This window comes from Scyliorhinus torazame, chromosome 3 (genome assembly GCF_047496885.1).
Source record: "Scyliorhinus torazame isolate Kashiwa2021f chromosome 3, sScyTor2.1, whole genome shotgun sequence".
Taxonomy (NCBI): Eukaryota; Metazoa; Chordata; class Chondrichthyes; order Carcharhiniformes; family Scyliorhinidae; genus Scyliorhinus; species Scyliorhinus torazame.
The window spans coordinates 224,926,739-224,946,737 of NC_092709.1; the positions used below are offsets into that span (position 1 = coordinate 224,926,739).

Consider the following 19,999-nt stretch of genomic DNA (forward strand, 5'->3'; position numbering starts at 1 on the left):
GTTCGGAGGAGGAGGAGCAGTCTCTGTCAGGGAGAGAACCTGAGAACATCTAAGACACTCAGAAGGTAAGAAGGTAAGTAAGTGATTTTTACTCAGTTTTACTTTTATACCTTTTTCAAATTGTGTGTGTCGGTGGGAAACTGAAGTGACATCACAGAAAAGCTGTGACCTGAGTGGCTGGTTGGGAATCTACACTAAATTTAAAAAATTAAGCATTGGTAACTAATTAAACATAATTACTTAATTATAATTTAGAGGGTTATCTAAGCCAGAGATCGGAGAGTACTATATTTAGCTTTCGCATTTATATTAGAAATCCAGTGCTAGGAAACAGATAGTTAACAGTAACTTAAAAAAAAATATATTTTTTAAATATAAAATTTTTAAAAAAACTTTTAATTTTAATTAATTGACGCAATGTCAGTTAGAGGGGTGCAGTGCTCCGACTGTGAGATGTGGTAGGTCCGGGAGGCTTCCAGCATCCCGGATGGCTTCATCTGCAGAAAGTGCACCCAACTGGAGCTCCTCACAGACCGCATGGTTCGGTTGGAGCAGCAATTGGATGCACTTGGGAGCATGCAGGTGGCGGAAAGCGCCATGGATCGCAGTTATATAAATGTGGTCACACCCAAGGTGCAGGCAGAGAAATGGGTGACCACCAGAAAGGGCCGGCAGTCAGTGCAGGAATCCCCTGTGGTTCTCCCCCTCTCGAACAGGTATACCCCTTTGGATACTGTTGGGGGGGATAGCCTATCAGGGGAAAACAGCAGCAGCCAGAGCAGTGGCACCACGGCTGGCTCTGATGTTCAGAAGGGAGGGTCAAAGCGCAGAAGAGCAATAGTAATAGGGGACTCTATAGTCAGGGGCACAGATAGGCACTTCTGTGGATGTGAAAGAGACTCCAGGATGGTATGTTGCCTCCCTGGTGCCAGGGTCCAGGATGTCTCCGAACGGGTAGAGGGCATCCTGAAGGGGGAGGGTAAACAGGCAGAGGTCGTTGTACATATTGGTACTAACGACATAGGCAGGAAGGGGCATGAGGTCCTGCAGCAGGAGTTCAGGGAGCTAGGCAGAAAGTTAAAAGACAGGACCTCTAGGGTTGTAATCTCGGGATTACTCCCTGTGCCACGTGCCAGTGAGGCTAGAAATAGGAAGATAGAGCAGCTAAATACGTGGCTAAACAGCTGGTGTAGGAGGGAGGGTTTCCGTTATCTGGACCACTGGGAGCTCTTCCGGGGCAGGTGTGACCTATATAAGAAGGATGTGTTGCATCTAAACTGGAGAGGCATAAATATCCTGGCCGCGAGGTTTGCTAGTGTCAAACGGGAGGGTTTAAACTAGTATGGCAGGGGGGTGGGCACGGGAGCAATAGGTCAGAAGGTGAGAGCATTGAGGGAGAACTAGGGAATAGGGACAGTGGGGCTCTGAGGCAGAGCAGACAGGGAGAAGTTGCTGAACACAGCGGGTCTGGTGGCCTGAAGTGCATATGTTTTAATGCAAGAAGTATTACGGGTAAGGCAGATGAACTTAGAGCTTGGATTAGTACTTGGAACTATGATGTTGTTGCCATTACAGAGACCTGGTTGAGGGAAGGGCAGGATTGGCAGCTAAATGTTCCTGGATTTAGATGCTTCAGAAGGGATAGAGGGGGATGTAAAAGGGGTGGCGGAGTTGCGCTACTGGTTAGGGAGGATATCACAGCTGTACTATGGGAGGACACCTCAGAGGGCAGTGAGGCTATATGGGTAGAGATCAGGAATAAGAAGGGTGCAGTCACAATGTTGGGGGTTTACTACAGGCCTCCCAACAGTCAGCGGGAGATAGAGAAGCAGATAGGTAGACAGATTTTGGAAAAGAGTAAAAACAACAGGGTTGTGGTGATGGGAGACTTTAACTTCCCCAATATTGACTGGGACTCACTTAGTGCCAGGGGCTTAGACAGGGCAGAGTTTGTAAGGTGCATCCAGGAGGGCTTCTTAAAAACAATATGTAGACAGTCCAACTAGGGAAGGTGCGGTACTGGACCTGGTATTGGGGAATGAGCCCGGCCAGGTGGTAGATGTTTCCGTAGGGGAACAGTGACCACAATTCAGTAAATTTTAAAGTGCTGGTGGACAAGGATAAGAGTGGTCCTAGGATGAATGTGCTAAATTGGGGGAAGGCTAATTATAACAATATTAGGTGGGGACAGAAGAACATAGATTGGGGGCGGATGTTTGAGGGCAAATCAACATCTGACATGTGGGAGGCTTTCAAGTGTCAGTTGAAAGAAATTCAGGACCGGCATGTTCCTGTGATGAAGAAGGATAAATTCGGCAATTTTCGAGAACCTTGGATAACGAGAGATATTGTAGGCCTCGTCAAAAAGAAAAAGGAGGCATTTGTCAGGGCTAAAAGGCTGGGAACAGACAAAGCCTGTATGGAATATAAGGAAAGTAGGAAGGAACTTAAGCAAGGAGTCAGGAGGGCTAGAAGGGGTCACGAAAAGTCATTGGCAAATAGGGTTAAGGAAAATCCCAAGGCTTTTTACACGTACATAAAAAGCAAGAGGGTAGCCAGGGAAAGGGTTGGCCCACTGAAGGATAGGCAAGGGAATCTATGTGTGGAGCCAGAGGAAATGGGCGAGGTACTAAATGAATACTTTGCATCAGTATTCACCAAAGAGAAGGAATTGGTAGATATTGAGTCTGGAGAAGGGTGTGTAGATAGCCTGGGTCACATTGAGATCCAAAAAGCCGAGGTGGTGGGTGTCTTAAAAAATATTAAGGTAGATAAGTCCCCAGTGCCTGATGGGATCTACCTCAGAATACTGAAGGAGGCTGGAGAGGAAATTGCTGAGGCCTTGACAGAAATCTTTGGATCCTCACTGTCTTCAGGTGATGTCCCGGAGGACTGGAGAATAGCCAATGTTGTTCCTCTGTTTAAGAAGGGTAGCAAGGATAATCCAGGGAACTACAGGCCGGTGAGCCTTACTTCAGTGGTAGGTAAATTACTGGAGAGAATTCTTCGAGACAGGATCTACTCCCATTTGGAAGCAAATGGACATATTAGTGAGAGGCAGCATGGGTTTGTGAAGGGGAGGTCGTGTCTCACTAACTTGATAGAGTTTTTCGAGGAGGTCACAAAGATGATTGATGCAGGTAGGGCAGTGAATGCTGTCTATATGGACTTTAGTAAGGCCTTTGACAAGGTCCCTCATGGTAGAATAGTACAAAAGGTGAAGTCACACGGGATCAGGGGTGAGCTGGCAAGGTGGATACAGAACTGGCTAGGTCATAGAAGGCAGAGAGTAGCAATGGAAGGATGCTTTTCTAATTGGAGGGCTGTGACCAGTGGTGTTCCACAGGGATCAGTGCTGGGACCTTTGCTGTTTGTCGTAGAAAAATGATTTGGAGGAAAATGTAACTGGTCTGATTAGTAAGTTTGCAGACGACACAAAGGTTGGTGGAATTGCGGATAGCGATGAGGACTGTCAGAGGATACAGCAGGATTTAGATTGTTTGGAGACTTGGGCGGAGAGATGGCAGATGGAGTTTAATCCGGACAAATGTGAGGTAATGCATTTTGGAAGGTCTAATGTAGGTAGGGAATATATAGTGAATGGTAGAACCCTCAAGAGTATTGAAAGTCAAAGAGATCTAGGAGTACAGGTCCACAGGTCACTGAAAGGGGCAACACAGTTGGAGAAGGTAGTCAAGAAGGCATACGGCATGCTTGCCTTCATTGGCCGGGGCATTGAGTATAAGAATTGGCAAGTCATGTTGCAGCTGTATAGAACCTTAGTTAGGCCACACTTGGAGTATAGTGTTCAATTCTGGTCGCCACACTACCAGAAGGATGTGGAGGCTTTAGAGAGGGTGCAGAAGAGATTTACCAGAATGTTGCCTGGTATAGAGGGCATTAGCTATGAGGAGCGGTTGAATAAACTCGGTTTGTTCTCACTGGAACGAAGGAGGTTGAGGGGCGACCTGATAGAGCTCTACAAAATTATGAGGGGCACAGACAGAGTGGATAGTCAGAGGCTTTTTCCTGGGGTAGAGGGGTCAATTACTACGGGGCATAGGTTTAAGGTGAGAGGGGCAAGGTTTAGAGTAGATGTATGAGGCAAGTTTTTTTACACAGACGGTAGTGGGTGCCTGGAACTCGCTACCGGAGGAGGTGGTGGAAGCAGGGACGATAGTGACATTTAAGGGGCATCTTGACAAATACATGAATAGGATGGGAATAGAGGGATACGGACCCAGGAAGTGTCGAAGATTGTAGTTTAGTCGGGCAGCATGGTCGGCACAGGCTTGAAGGGCCGAAGGGCCTGTTCCTTTGCTGCACATTTCTTTGTTCTTTGTTCTAACATGGTGGCAGGCTTATTCAAAAATAGGACGCAGGTTCTTTTGCCAATGTTGCAGTTATGGGAGGGAGGGGTACTCAAAAGATCGTGGAGATTCAGTCGCAAAGGCAGGGACTACATGAGGGGCTGTCGGCGAGGTTCCAGCACCTGCAGGTACATGGGGCGGCATGGTAGCACAGTGGCTAGCACTGTTGCTTCACAGCGCCAGGGATCTGGGTTTGATCTTGGCTTGGGTCACTGTCTGTGTTGAGGCTTCACATTCTCCCCATGTCTGTGTGGGTTTCCCCCGGGGACTCCGGTTTTCTCCCACATAGTCCCGAAAGACATGCTTAAAGGTGAATTGGACATTCTGAATTCTCCCTCTGTGTACCCGAACAGGCACCGGACTGTGGCAACTAAGAGCTTTTCCCAGTAACTTCATTGCAGTGTTAATGTAAGCCTACTTGTGACACTAATAAAGATTATTATTATTATTAGTTGGAGGAGTCCAACCACGTGCAGGAGCAGGATGTGGTGCGGGTGGCGTCCGTGGTGGAGGCATTGGGGGCAAGAGTTTTGGCTATGGATCAGCATGGCCAAGGCCTGGGGCATTCTGTGCAGGCACTGGTCAAGGCTCAGGACAGGGCATCCCTCTCACAGGCAGCCATGTGCCAGAGCCACCTAGGCATTACAGAGGCACTTCTACGCGTGGCCCAGTCACAGCGGGCCAGGCTGAGAACATCGGCGGCATTGCCAAACATTTCTAGCCTGTTTAACTTGATCTCTTGGAGTCAATCACGCTCCATCAAACTTGCAATGTTGTCATTCATCTCAAGAGGCTTGGAATATAAAAGCAGGGATGTACTTCTGAAGCTTTATAAAGCATTAGTTAGGCCCCATTTAGAGTACTGTGAGCAATTTTGGGCCCCACACCTCAGGAAGGACATCCTGGCACTGGAGCAGGCCCAGCGGAGATTCACACGGATGATCCCTGGAATGGTAGGCCTAACATACGATGAACGTCTGAGGATCCTGGGATTATATTCATTGGAGTTTAGGAGGTTGAGGGGAGATCTAATAGAAACTTACAAGATAATGAATGGCTTAGATAGGGTGGATGTAGGGAAGTTGTTTCCATTAGCAGGGGAGACTAGGACCCGGGGGCACAGCCTTAGAATAAAAGGGAGTCACTTTAGAACAGAGATGAGGAGAAATTTCTTCAGCCAGAGAGTAGTGGGTCTGTGGAATTCATTGCCACAGAGGGCGGTGGAGGCCGGGATGTTGGGTGTCTTTAAGACAGAAGTTGATAAATTCTTGATTTCTCGAGGAATTAAGGGCTATGGAGAGAGAGCGGGTAAATGAAGTTGAAATCAGCCATGATTGAATGGTGGAGTGGACTCGATGGGCCGAATGGCCTTACGTCCGCTCCTATGTCTTATGGTCTTATGATCCCTGGCCTGAAATTACGATTAAGTGTAGCTGGGCAGATTGCTGATTGTAATTTACGCGGATTGCTATTGTCTCCATGATCTTGATAGCCTCATCTGTATATGTGGCCATCCTGATAGGAATGTTCTTTAATCTCCGGGGTTGAACCCCTTACTGGATGTATCAGTAAGTTTGTTCTCCAGCTGCCATGGCGGAGGCTCTCATATCTATCTCCATCTTGAGTAAAGAACCATTGATCATTAACACTATTCTAATTGGGGGTACTCTGCCACCTTTACATTGTTCAATCTAAAGAGGTTTCGTCTGATTTCTGAGTAACCTTCCATGCTGTGTCATGGAGCCAGATTGCTGACCCTGCTTTCACTGGGCAGGCCGTGCTTATTCCTGCACTTGCACCGTACATGCCCTTTTCTACCACAGGCAAACACACAGCTTCTTTAAATCAGCACTCCTCCTTGGAATGACCCCCGTCCCACGTATATAACACTTTTCACTGCTCCTGGGCTGCTGACTGAATCTTTTATATCTCTAAATTCTTTTGCTTTGAATCTCCAGAGCGCCTTTGTAAAAACTTTTCATAGCTAGAGCAACCTCCAGCGCCTTCTTCGGGGGGTCATGTTGGACTCTGCCAACAGTTTATTCTGTACCGCAATGTTTTTCACCACACACACTGTAAGATCTCTTAACATATCATTGAGAGCAGATCCAATTCACAGTGTTCTGCTATTTGGCCACAAAGTCTGCTATTGCTTTTCTAGGGGCTCTTATAATCACATTGAATTTATACCGTTGCATAATAATCGAGGGCTTCGGATGGTAATGCCTTTTCACCAGATCTACTAACTCTGTAAAAGTCTTTGTGTCAAGGGCATCTGGAGATGTCAAACTCCTGATTAAATTATAAGTTTGGACTCCACAAACAGTAAGTATCATAGATTATCATAGAATTTACAGTGCAGAAGGAGGCCATTCGGCCCATCGAGTCTGCACCGGCTCTTGGAAAGAGCACCCTACCCAAGTTCAGCACCTCCACCCTATCCCCATAACCCAGTAACCCCACCCAACACTAAGGGCAATTTTGGACACTAAGGGCAATTTATCATGACCAATCCACCTAACCCGCACATCTTTGGACTGTGGGAGGAAACCGGAGCACCCGGAGGAAACCCACGCACACGCGGGGAGGATGTGCAGACAGTAGTATGATCTTTCTTTTCTCCTCCCCTCACTAATTTCATTTGTCTGGAATAAATATTGCAGACGTTCAACATATTGAACCCAATATTTGGAGTTAGGATCATACAGCTCCAATTTACCATGAAGAGCCACTTTGGTGTCTCACTGGTTGTAGACTGGCTTGACTTCAATTATTTGAACACGGGGGCTGGGATTCTCCAATCCCACGGCCAAGTTCTGACTTTGGCGTGAAAAGTGGCGCGAGCCACTCCGGCGTCAATGGGCCTCAAGTGATTCATCCTTTCCTGGGGGCTAGTATGGCACCGGAGTGGTGTCCGCAGCTCCGCCGCCCAAACGCCGGCGTGCCACGGCCAGCATAAGTCCGCACATGCGTGCCATGACCGGCATGGGTCCGCGCCTGTGCGTGGGGGCCTGGCTCCGCACCGGCCCCCGGGCAATATGGCGGAGCCCTACCGGGGTCCGGCGCGGAGGAACATAGGCCCCTCGTGGAACTAACCTGCCCGCCGATCAGTAGGCCCCGATCGCGAGCTCGGCCACCGTGGAGGCGCCCCCCAGGGACGGATCCCCCTGGCCTCCCACCAGTACTGCCCCCACAGCCAGAACTCCGATGTCCCGCCAGGTGGGACCATACGTAACACACGCCAGTGGGACTTGGCGGGCACTTGGCCCGTCGAGGCCCGGAGAATCGCCAGGGGGGCCGCTTTCAATGGATCCCGCGGGCACCCGAGAATCGGCGGGCTGGCTTTGGGGTGGCGTGGCGCGGTTCCCGTGACCCCCTGGTGATTCTCCAACCCGGGGCGGGGTCGGTGAATCCCGGCCGAGGTCTGTTTCTTCTTTTACGTGGCGATTCGAAGGCACTTCTGATGATCCTCACAACCAATGTAATATCTGAGTGATTGGTGACCAGCAGATTTGAATAACAACAAAATATTTATTAGAATAACTATAATTATATAGAGAGAGCTGGGGGCGGGATTATCCGTTTCTGAGGCTAGTGTTGGTGTCGACGCAGAATTCGTGGACTTTTACGACAGCAAAACTGCCGCCGAACCTGGACCGATTCAACAACTGTGGAGGGGCTAGCACCAGCGCCACATGGAACACAATGAATTCCAATGGGAAACGGTGCAGGATTCGCCGGGTCCATGATTGACACTCGGGAGGCTGACAAGCTGCAGCCGCATATACACATTACAATTCTCACTCACTTCAGCCAGCAAGATGGCACTGGTTGTGCTGGAGCCATACAGCTGATGGGTCGGCTGGGGCCAGAGGGCACTTAGGGGGGTGCCCTGGGGGGACACCTATACGACCTGTATAAGTTCACAATGGGCTGTTAGTGCCGTGTGCAGCTGCATGGCTGCCTTGCCGGCTGCGGCAATGGTGTTCCGTGCCTGTCCACCCCGAACCCACAGCCCAACACCACTATCCCCCCCGGCCCTGGCAGAGGCCCTCGGCCAGCAGCACAACTGTCAGCAAATTACGGCGATGATGGACTCTTTCCGTACCCTCTCTCTCTCTCTCCCTCAGCAGCCATGATGCTGGTTTCACGGTTTTTAAAAACACAAGTGAACCGCTCCGTGTGGAACTCGGCCCATCGGAGGAGGAGAGTCGCTGAGGCCCCAGAGAATACCTGGTCGGGTTTGCTAATAATATGCAAGCGGTGTTTACTGTCTGTGCGTTCCAGACCACATTCGGTGCTGTTGAGGTGACGGAGAATTGCGATTTGACATCAAATCGGCGGCCGCTGCGATTTTAGCATCGGAACCTATTCTCTGCCCAATCAGATTTCGCCATTTCGGCATCAGCCAACGGAGAATCCTGCCCAGAATGTGCTATCGACGTCTACAGCTCCAGTGTCGGGTCTGCTGGGAAAGGCCGCGCTCAGCCCCCTGGATCTGCGCCACGGCCTGACTGGCTGATCAGGTCACCTGACCCTTCGAAAGCCCGCCCTTCAAGGGGTCCACTACTACAAATGCTTAATGTGTCCAGACAATGTAGGGTAGCACGGTAGCACAGGTAGATAGCACTGTGGCTTCACAGCGCCAGGGTCCCAGGTTCGATTCCCCGCTGGTTCACTGTTTGTGTGGAGTCTGCACATTCTCCCCATCTCGGCGTGGGTTTCCTCCAGGTGCTCCGGTTTCCTCCCACAGTCCAAAGACGTGCAGGTTAGGTGGATTGGCCATGATAAATTGCCCTTAGTGACCAAAAAGATTAGGAGGGGTTATTGGGTTACGGGGATAGGGTGGAAGTGAAGGCTTAAGTGGGTCGGTGCAGACTCGATGGGCTAAATGGCCTCCTTCTGCACTGTATGTTCTAAAAATATATATATCACCATCACCTGGAGCGTTGCCCATGACAAGTGAGTCAATGGCTTTGCGAGCGTCAGTCGGTCTTGCCCATTTGGAGCGGGGTTCCAACTCCAACATCTTGTGGGATTTCGGAGAATCCCGCGAGGCGCGGAGCCTGTGGGGAGGCTCACTGGAGGCCTTTCCCGGCATTCACCAGCTGTGTTGCGCTCAAGCGAGAGCACAACATGGCCGGAGAATTGCGCCCAATATGTCGGACACACCCAGATTATGTGGTAGAGTTAGAAAGACTGAGCGGTTTTGAATGAACTGTGGTGTCACTAATGTAGTCTTGGCACTTGCATGTGTATGTTAGCTTGCACTGATTGGAAATCTTCTGGATTGAGCCTTTTTGAGCCTTCAATGCCTTTGTGCCTGCAACCCCCTACCTTATGTACTGTCTCCTGCGATCCTCACCAATGGTACAGGCAGCATCAACTTACCGTTAAGTCCTACAAGTCTCCCTTGTCGGGTGTGTACCACATTTGGGAGGTTGGATAATTGAATGGTGTAAATTCCCGCTGGCGAGATGAAAGATTTGATGGAGCCGCAAGATTCCGGTCTATTGCCTCGGAAATGAGCATCCATGATGCAAAATGGGTTCCCAACAATCTTTAGCGGGCAAGTTGGCCCACCATGAAAGTCAGGAGAAAATAAGGAACCTGATTTTTGGACTCCCACCACATCTTCTGCCCCCACCTGCCACAATTCCATCTATAGCGGGAGGGGAAGATTCTGCCCCTGGAGTGAAACTTGAACCTGGAGTCTCTGGTTCAGAAGCTGGGATGCTAACCACTGCTCCACAGGATCTCCCAAGGTAGGTTCATAGAATTTATTCATAGAATTTACAGTGCAGAAGGAGGCCATTCGGCTCATCGAGTCTGCACCGGCTCTTGGAAAGAGCACCCTACCCAAGGTCAACACCTCCACCCGATCCCCATAACCCAGTAGCCCCACCCAACACTAAGGGCAATTTTGGACCCTAAGGGCAATTAATCATGGCCAATCCACCTAACCTGCACATCTTAGGACTGTGGGAGGAAACTGGAGCACCCAGAGGAAACCCACGCACACACGGGGAGGATGTGCAGACTCCGCACAGACAGTGACCCAAGCCGGAATCGAACCTGGGACCCTGGAGCTGTGAAGCAATTGTGCTATCCACAAGGCTACCGTGCTGCAATTAATAAAGCATATGGAATCCTTGGCATTACAAATTGGGGCATGAAATGCAGAAGCCAGGAAGTTATGCTAAACCCAAACAAAACACTAGTTTGCTGTGGTATTGTTTACAATGTGTATACCACATGTTAGGGGGGATGTGAAGGCTTTGGAGAAAATGAAATTGCTGCAATGATTCAAGAGATGAGAGATTATAGTCACATGGGTAGGTTGGAGAAACCTAGGTGGTCCTCCAAAGAGCAGAGAAGGCTCAGAGGAGTTTTGATTGAAGTTTTAAAATCATACAAGGTTTAAATAGAGTAAATAAAAATCAACCATTTCCAATGCCTAAAGAATTGTTAACTAGAATGCACCAATTTAAGGTGATTGACAAAATAACCAGAGATTTTAAAGCAATGAGTAGTTGTTATTTGGAATGCATTGCCTGAAAGGGTGAAATCACATTTAAATAATTGGTTTCTAAACGGAATTGGATAAATGCTTGAATAAGAAAAAAAAATGTATGGATATGGGAAAAGAGCAGGGATGTAGGACTAACTGGGTTGTTATTCCAGAGAGACAGCAGAAACTCAATGGCCTGAATGGTTTCCCTCAATGCTGTCCTCTTCCATGATTGTCAAGGAGAGGCGGTTAGACTCTCTCTTGTTGGAGATTGTCATTGTCTAGCACTTGTATGGCACAAATGTTACTTATTACTTATTAGGCCAAGCCTGTATGTTGTACAGGTCTTGCTGCATGAGGACATGGTCGGTTCCATTATCTGTGGAGTTGAAATTGAACTAATCACTGTGATGTCATCAGTGAACATTCCCATTTTGTACCTTCATAGAATCATAGAATCCCTACAGTGCAGAAGAAGTGCATTTAACCCAGCGAGTCTGCACCAACCCTTTTCAACGACCACACTACCTAGGCCCAGTTCCCTGCCCTATTCCTGCAACCCTACCCTAAGGGGCAATTTAGCACGGCCAAACCACCTACCCTGCACATCTTTGGACTGTGGGAGGAAACTGGAGCAGCTAGAGGAAACCCACACAGACACGGGGAGAAACTTCACACAGTCACCCGAGGTCAGAATTGAACCCTGGTCCCTGGCGCTGTGAGGCAGCAGTGCTAACCACTGTGTCACTGTGCTGCCCATGATGCCAACTTATCATGGAGAGGAAGTCAATTGATGAATTAACTAAAAATGACTGGGCCTGGGACACCATCTTAAGGAAGTCGTGCAGTGATGCCTGGGGCTGAGACGACTGACTTCTCAACAACTGCAACCATCTTTCGTTGTGCTATGTATGACTCCAACCAGTGGCAGTTTCCCCCTGATTCAACTGACTCCAATTTTGCTGGGGATCCTTCATGCCACTCAGTCAAATGTTGCCCTGATGTTAAGGGTAGCCACTCTCATCTCATTTCTGGAATTCAACTTGCCCATGTTTGGCAAAGGGTTATAATGAGGTTTGGAAATGAGTGATCCTGACGGAGCCCAAACTGAGCATAGGTGAGCATGAGATAATGCCACTCCATAGCACTGTCGATCACACCTTTCATCACTTTGCTGATGATCGAGTGTAGACTGATGGGGTAATTGTGGGGGCTCTAGGAGCCGGCTGAGCTGGATCATGTACCTATACTGTTCACCTCAGATACTCCATGTGATAGTCTGCTTAACATTTTAAATACTTGCTGGATACAAATTTAAATTTGTTATGAAGGGATTTGCCAGACTTCCGGGTGCGGTGATGACCAGCTGAGTCGCACGTTTCGGCAGCTCCCGGTGAAACGGACTTTTGGGCTCTTGATAGGAGCCCCAACGGCAATTTTGACGGCTAAAAACACTGTGCGGTAAACCAGAAGGGAATCCCCCCTGGATACGGATGAAAAAAGGAGGAGAAAGTGGCCGGATTGCAGTGGATCCTTTAGAACAGCGGCAAGGAAGGCAAGCAAAAACCAAGATGGCGTCGGAAGGTGGCAGTTTAACATGGGGCCCTGAACAACAAGAGTTCTTGAAATGCTGTGTGGAAGAGCTCAAAAAGGAAATGAAGAAAGAGCTGTTGGCCCCGATACTACAGGCGATCGAAGGGCTAAAGGAGGAACAAAAGACCCAGGAGCGGGAGCTTCGGGTCGTGAAGGCAAAGGCAGCCGAGAATGAGGACGACATACAGGGCCTGGTGGTGAAGACGGAGACGCATGAGGCACATCAGAAACGATGTGTGGAAAGGTTGGAGTCACTGGAGAACAACGCAAGGAGGAACAACCTGAGGATTCTTGGTCTTCCTGAAGGTGCGGAGGGAGCGGACGTCGGGGCATATGTGAGCACGATGCTGCACTCGTTAATGGGAGCGGAGGCCCCGGCGGGTCCGTTGGAGGTGGAGGGAGCATACCGAGTGATGGCGCGAGGACCGAGAGCAGGAGAAATTCCCAGAGCCATAGTGGTGAGATTCCTCCGTTTTAAGGATAGAGAAATGGTCCTTAGATGGGCAAAGAAAACTCGGAGCAGTAAATGGGAGAACGCGGTGATCCGCGTTTATCAAGACTGGAGTGCGGAGGTGGCGAGAAGGAGGGCAAGCTTTAATCGGGCCAAGGCGGTGCTTCATAAAAAGAAGATAAAATTTGGAATGCTGCAACCGGCAAGACTGTGGGTCACATATCGAGGGAGGCACCACTACTTTGAGACGGCGGATGAAGCGTGGACTTTTATTGTGGAAGAAAAACTGGAATGAGCGGGCTATTAAAAAGAACGTTTGAACAAAGTGGTGGGGCGAATGTGGGGGTCGAAGAGGGGGGTTAAAAAGGGGGGAAAGAGGAGTTTTATGTACTAATCCTGCGATGTGGTAACTTTTCTCTCTCCCACAGGTGGTGATGGGGGAGGAGGGGAGGTGGAGGAGATGGGGCGTTGGCCATTGGGGGCGGGGCCAAGGGAGAAGCGCGGGCTTGGTTCCCGCGCTATGATAATCATGGCGGGAATAGAGAAGCAGGAAGGAGGGGGCGTCGCACGGTGCGAGCCGAGGTCACGGGGGGAAGCCGAGGTCGGCCAGACTTTGCTGACTTCTGGGAGCAACATGGGGGGAGTAATTACGCTAGCGGGGGATCTAGCGGGGGGGGTGGGAGGGGGGAATTACTGGGTTGCTGCTGCTGGGGAGGGGGGGGAGCTGGTATGGGAGGGGATGGGCGGGGGGGCACCGCCTGGGGGAGATACAGCTGCGTGGGAACCGGGTGAGGAGCTGGAAAAAGGGGATGGCTAATCGACAAGGGGGGGGGGGGGGTGGGAAGCCCCCCAACCCGGCTGATCACGTGGAACGTGAGAGGGCTGAACGGGCCGATAAAGAGGGCACGGATACTCGCACACCTTAAGAAACTTAAGGCAGATGTGGTTATGTTACAGGAAACGCACCTGAAACTGATAGACCAGGTTAGGCTACGCAAAGGATGGGTGGGGCAGGTGTTCCATTCGGGGCTAGATGCGAAAAACAGGGGGGTGGCTATATTAGTGGGGAAGCGGGTAATGTTCGAGGCAAAGACTATAGTGGCGGATAACGGGGGCAGATACGTGATGGTGAGTGGCAAACTACAGGGGGAGACGGTGGTTTTGGTAAACGTATATGCCCCGAACTGGGATGATGCCAATTTTATGAGGCGGATGCTAGGACGCATTCCGGACCTAGAGATGGGAAAGCTGATAATGGGGGGAGATTTTAATACGGTGTTGGAACCAGGGCTGGATAGGTCGAAGTCCAGGACTGGAAGGAGGCCGGCAGCAGCCAAGGTACTTAAAGATTTTATGGAGCAGATGGGAGGTGTAGACCCGTGGAGATTTAGCAGACCTAGGAGTAAGGAGTTCTCGTTTTTCTCCTATGTCCATAAAGTCTACTCGCGATTAGACTTTTTTGTGCTGGGAAGGGCGTTGATCCCGAAGGTGAGAGGAACGGAGTATACGGCTATAGCCATTTCGGATCACGCTCCACACTGGGTAGACTTGGAGATAGGGGAGGAAACAGGAGGGCGCCCACCCTGGAGAATGGACATGGGACTAATGGCAGATGAGGGGGTGTGTCTAAGGGTGAGGGGGTGCATTGAAAAGTACTTGGAACTCAATGATAATGGGGAGGTCCAGGTGGGAGTGGTCTGGGAGGCGTTGAAGGCGGTGGTTAGAGGGGAGCTGATATCAATAAGGGCACATAAAGGGAAGCAGGAGAGTAAGGAACGGGAGCGGTTGCTGCAAGAACTTTTGAGGGTGGACAGACAATATGCGGAAGCACCGGAGGAGGGACTGTACAGGGAAAGGCAAAGGCTACATGTAGAATTTGACTTGCTGACTACGGGCACTGCAGAGGCACAATGGAGGAAGGCACAGGGTGTACAGTACGAATATGGGGAGAAGGCGAGCAGGTTGCTGGCACACCAATTGAGGAAAAGGGGAGCAGCGAGGGAAATAGGGGGAGTGAGGGATGAGGAAGGAGAGATGGAGCGGGGAGCGGAGAGAGTGAATGGAGTGTTCAAGACATTTTATAAAAAATTATATGAAGCTCAACCCCCGGATGGGAGGGAGAGAATGATGGGCTTCTTGGATCGGCTGGAATTTCCCAAGGTGGAAGAACAGGAAAGGGTGGGACTGGGAGCACAGATCGAGGTAGAAGAAGTGGTGAAAGGAATTAGGAGCATGCAGGCGGGAAAGGCCCCGGGACCGGATGGATTCCCAGTCGAATTCTATAGAAAATATGTGGACTTGCTCGCCCCGGTATTGACGAGGACCTTTAATGAGGCAAAGGAAAGGGGACAACTGCCCCCGACTATGTCTGAAGCAACGATATCGCTTCTCTTAAAGAAGGAAAAGGACCCGCTACAATGCGGGTCCTATAGACCTATTTCCCTCCTAAATGTAGATGCCAAGGTCCTGGCCAAGGTAATGGCAATGAGAATAGAGGAATGTGTCCCGGGGGTGGTCCACGAGGACCAAACTGGGTTTGTGAAGGGGAGACAGCTGAACACGAATATACGGAGGCTGTTAGGGGTAATGATGATGGCCCCACCAGAGGGGGAAACGGAGATAGTAGTGGCGATGGATGCCGAGAAAGCATTTGATAGAGTGGAGTGGGATTATTTGTGGGAGGTGTTGAGGAGATTTGGTTTTGGAGAGGGGTATGTTAGATGGGTGCAGCTGTTGTATAGGGCCCCGATGGCGAGCGTGGTCACAAATGGACGGGGATCTGCATATTTTCGGCTCCATAGAGGGACAAGGCAGGGATGCCCTCTGTCCCCATTATTGTTTGCACTGGCGATTGAGCCCCTGGCGATAGCGTTGAGGGGTTCCAAGAAGTGGAGGGGAGTACTTAGAGGAGGAGAAGAACACCGGGTATCTTTGTATGCGGACGATTTGCTACTATACGTGGCAGACCCGGCGGAGGGGATGCCAGAAATAATGCGGATACTTGGGGAGTTTGGGGATTTTTCAGGGTATAAATTGAACATGGGGAAAAGTGAGTTGTTTGTGGTGCATCCAGGGGAGCAGAGTAGAGAAATAGAGGACCTACCGTTGAGGAAGGTAACAAGGGACTTTCGTTACCTGGGGATCCAGATAGCCAAGAATTGGGGCACATTGCATAGGTTAAATTTAACGCGGTTGGTGGAACAAATGGAGGAGGATTTCAAGAGATGGGATATGGTATCCCTGTTACTGGCAGGGAGGGTGCAGGCGGTTAAGATGGTGGTCCTCCCGAGATTCCTCTTTGTGTTTCAGTGCCTCCCGGTGGTGATCACGAAGGCTTTTTTAAAAAAGAATTGAAAAGAGCATCATGGGTTTTGTGTGGGCCGGGAAGACCCCGAGAGTGAGGAAGGGATTCTTACAGCGTAGCAGGGATAGGGGGGGGCTGGCACTACCGAGCCTAAGTGAGTATTATTGGGCCGCGAATATTTCAATGGTGAGTAAGTGGATGGGAGAGGAGGAGGGAGCGGCGTGGAAGAGATTGGAGAGGGCGTCCTGTAGGGGGACTAGCCTACAGGCTATGGTGACAGCCCCATTGCCGTTCTCACCGAGGAACTACACCACAAGCCCGGTGGTGGTGGCTACACTGAAGATTTGGGGACAGTGGAGACGGCATAGGGGAAAGACTGGAGCCTTGGGGGGGTCCCCGATAAGAAACAACCATAGGTTTGCCCCGGGGGGAACGGATGGGGGATATGGAATGTGGCAAAGAGCAGGAATAACGCAACTGAAAGATCTGTTTGTGGATGGGAAGTTCGCGAGTCTGGGAGCGCTGACCGAGAAATATGGGTTGCCCCAAGGGAATGCATTCAGGTATATGCAACTGAGGGCTTTTGCGAGGCAACAGGTGAGGGAATTCCCGCAACTCCCGACACAAGAGGTGCAGGACAGAGTGATCTCAAAGACATGGGTGGGGGATGGTAAGGTGTCAGATATATATAGGGAAATGAGGGACGAAGGGGAGATTATGGTAGATGAACTAAAAGGGAAATGGGAAGAAGAGCTGGGGGAGGAGATCGAGGAGGGGCTGTGGGCAGATGCCCTAAGCAGGGTAAACTCGTCGTCCTCGTGTGCCAGGCTAAGCCTGATTCAGTTTAAGGTATTACACAGGGCGCATATGACTGGAGCACAGCTCAGTAAATTTTTTGGGGTGGAGGATAGGTGTGCGAGGTGCTCGAGAAGCCCAGCGAATCATACCCATATGTTTTGGTCATGCCCGGCACTACAGGGGTTTTGGATGGGGGTGACAAAGGTGCTTTCAAAAGTAGTGGGGGTCCGGGTCGAACCAAGCTGGGGGTTAGCTATATTTGGGGTTGCACAAGAGCCGGGAGTGCAGGAGGCGAGAGAGGCCGATGTTTTGGCCTTTGCGTCCCTAGTAGCCCGGCGCAGGATATTGTTAATGTGGAAAGAAGCCAAGCCCCCGGGGGTGGAGACCTGGATAAATGACATGGCAGGGTTTATAAAGCTAGAGCGGATTAAGTTCGTTCTAACGAGGTCGGCTCAAGGGTTCACCAGGCGGTGGCAACCGTTCGTCGAATACCTCGCAGAAAGATAGATGGAATGGAAAAAAGAAGGCAGCAGCAGCAGCCCAGGATCGGGGGGCGGGGGGGGGGGGGGGGGGGGGGGGAGGAGGTGGGAGGGCGGGGGGAGGAGGAACCAGAAGGACTCTCAGGGTTGTTAATATATACTGTATAATATGTATAGGTCGTTGCTACAGATAATTATATATTGGACTGTTAAATTATATTTTTGGAGAGTGTTACTTGTGATAAGGCAGTTGCCAATTAGGGTTAGTTTTCATTTTTGTTATTTATTATTTATTCATTTTTTTTGTTTGTTTATAAAATAGGTCATTGTTATTTGTTGTTATAATATTGTGTAAAGGATGCACAATGTACTGTGTTGGTTGACCAAAAATGTTCAATAAAATATTTATTTTTAAAAAAATGAAGGGATTTGCCAGGATAGATGTAGGAAAGGTGCTTCCACTTTTGAGGAGGCCAAAACTTGAAGAAACAAATATTTAATCATAGAATTTACAGTGTAGAAGGAGGCCATTAAGCACATCGAGTCTGCACCGGCCCTTGGAAAGAGCACCCCACTTAAGCCCCACGCCTCCATCCTACCCCCCTTTATTCCCGGAACCCAGTAACCCCACCTAACGTTTTTGGACACTAAGGGCAATTTAGAATGGCCAATCCACCTAACCTGCACATCTTTGGACTGTGGGAGGAAACCAGAACACCCGGAGGAAACCTACGCAGACATGGGGAGAAAGTGCAGACTCCACGCAGACAGTGACCCAAGTCGGGAATCGAATTTGGGACCCTGGAGCTGTGAAGCAAATGTGCTAACCACTATGCTACCGTGCTGCCCAATAAGTTAATAAATCTAATAAATAATCCAGGAAAAACATTTTCATACAACGAGTATTTAAATGTTAAACGTACCATCACCTGCACATCTTTCAGCCGTAACTTTTTGGAGGAAAAACCCCACAGCTGTTCAATTTGTGTGAACAATCACAATAGTGCACTACAAACTCTACCGGCATGGCTTGGGATTATTCAGCCTATTCATACCGATGAAGGAGCAGGTTTATTTATTGCTACTAATGGGGTATGATGGGCATGAACATTGTGAACTGGCAATGGGGACAAATCTCAATCGAAAGTTACATTCCCAGAGATAGCCTCATCTGCTGATAGCACACAAGGAAAAATCTGGTACGTGTTGGATATGTTTTCTGACCATTTAAGTTTATTTTACTTAATGTATTTAACATCTGCTTTATAATAATCATCTGTAGAAATATTTCAATCAGTTTCCAAATGTTATACAGTATAATAGGGTACAAGTATATTTCACTGTCTGCCAAGAACATTCAGCACTTAACTGAGGGGAAAACAGTAATGCTGATTGTCATGGCAATGCTGTTGCAGTTTTTGAAGAAAATCTGATTATTTGCTTTCAAGTCCTTTTACAAATTCTGTTTTCATTCATGGGAACAATAGCAGTGACCGACTGCAAAGTTGACAGTGGAATTTAACCCTGACTTTTGTATTCTGCTCTGATGGAATTAAACGGTTCTTTTTGCCAGCTTTGCCTATGAGCCATATTCTCCAATGGCTGATTATTTACATCCAGCAGTTCTCAACCATGTTACATGTTACGCAGTTCCAATTCAGGTGAAAACTGGCAATCTGCCAGTCTCATCCTGTAGTCTATGTTCCGCTTCTTACCTCACCATACTGTGGCATGAAAATCATAAGTATCATAAGGGGTGGGATTCTCTGACCCCACGCCGGGCGGGAGAATCGCCGGGGGGGCAGCGTGAAACCCGCCCCCGCCGGCTGGCGAATTCTCCGGCACCGGAGATTCGGTGGGGGCGGGAATCGTGCCGCCCCAGTCGGCGGGCCCCCCACTGGCGATTCTCCGGCCCACAATGTGCCGAAGTCCCGCTGCTGTAATGCCGGTCCCAGCCGGGGGGGGGGGGGGGGGGGAGCTGGGCGATCTGGCCCCGGGTGGTGCCCCCATGGTGTCCTGGCCCGCGATCAGGGCCCACCGATCCGCGGGCGGGCCTGTGCCGTGGGGGCACTCTTTCCCCTCCGCGTCGGCCGATGTGGAGGTGACCCCCCCCCCCCCCGCGCATGCGCGGGGATGACATCAGCCGCTGATGCCCCCGCGCATGCGCAGACTTCCGCCGGTCGGCGGAGTCCCGTCGGCCCTGGCTGGCGTGGTGCCAAAGGCCTTCCATTCCAGCCGGCGGGACGGCAACCACTCTGGCGCGGGCCTAGCCCCTAAAGGTGAGAGCTTGGCCCTTAAAGGTGCGGAGAAATCCGCACCTTTGGGGCGGCCCTACGCCGGAGTGGTTCACGCCACTCCATCTCGCCAGGACCCCCCGCCCTGCTGGGTAGGGGAGAATCCCGCCCAAGGTCACAGATATAGGTTGAGAGCGGTAGATTTAGAACTGAGAGGAGGAGGAATTACTGACCAGAGGGTGGTGAATTTGTGAAACCC

At 50.1% G+C, this 19,999-nt stretch overlaps 1 protein-coding gene across 4 annotated transcripts in view; it reads right to left on the reverse strand.

The window, feature by feature from the left end:
• rgs7bpa (regulator of G protein signaling 7 binding protein a) overlaps positions 1-19,999 on the reverse strand; it is a 188,657-nt gene that overhangs the window by 10,700 nt on the left and 157,958 nt on the right. The gene's annotated exons all lie outside the window — the stretch shown is intronic.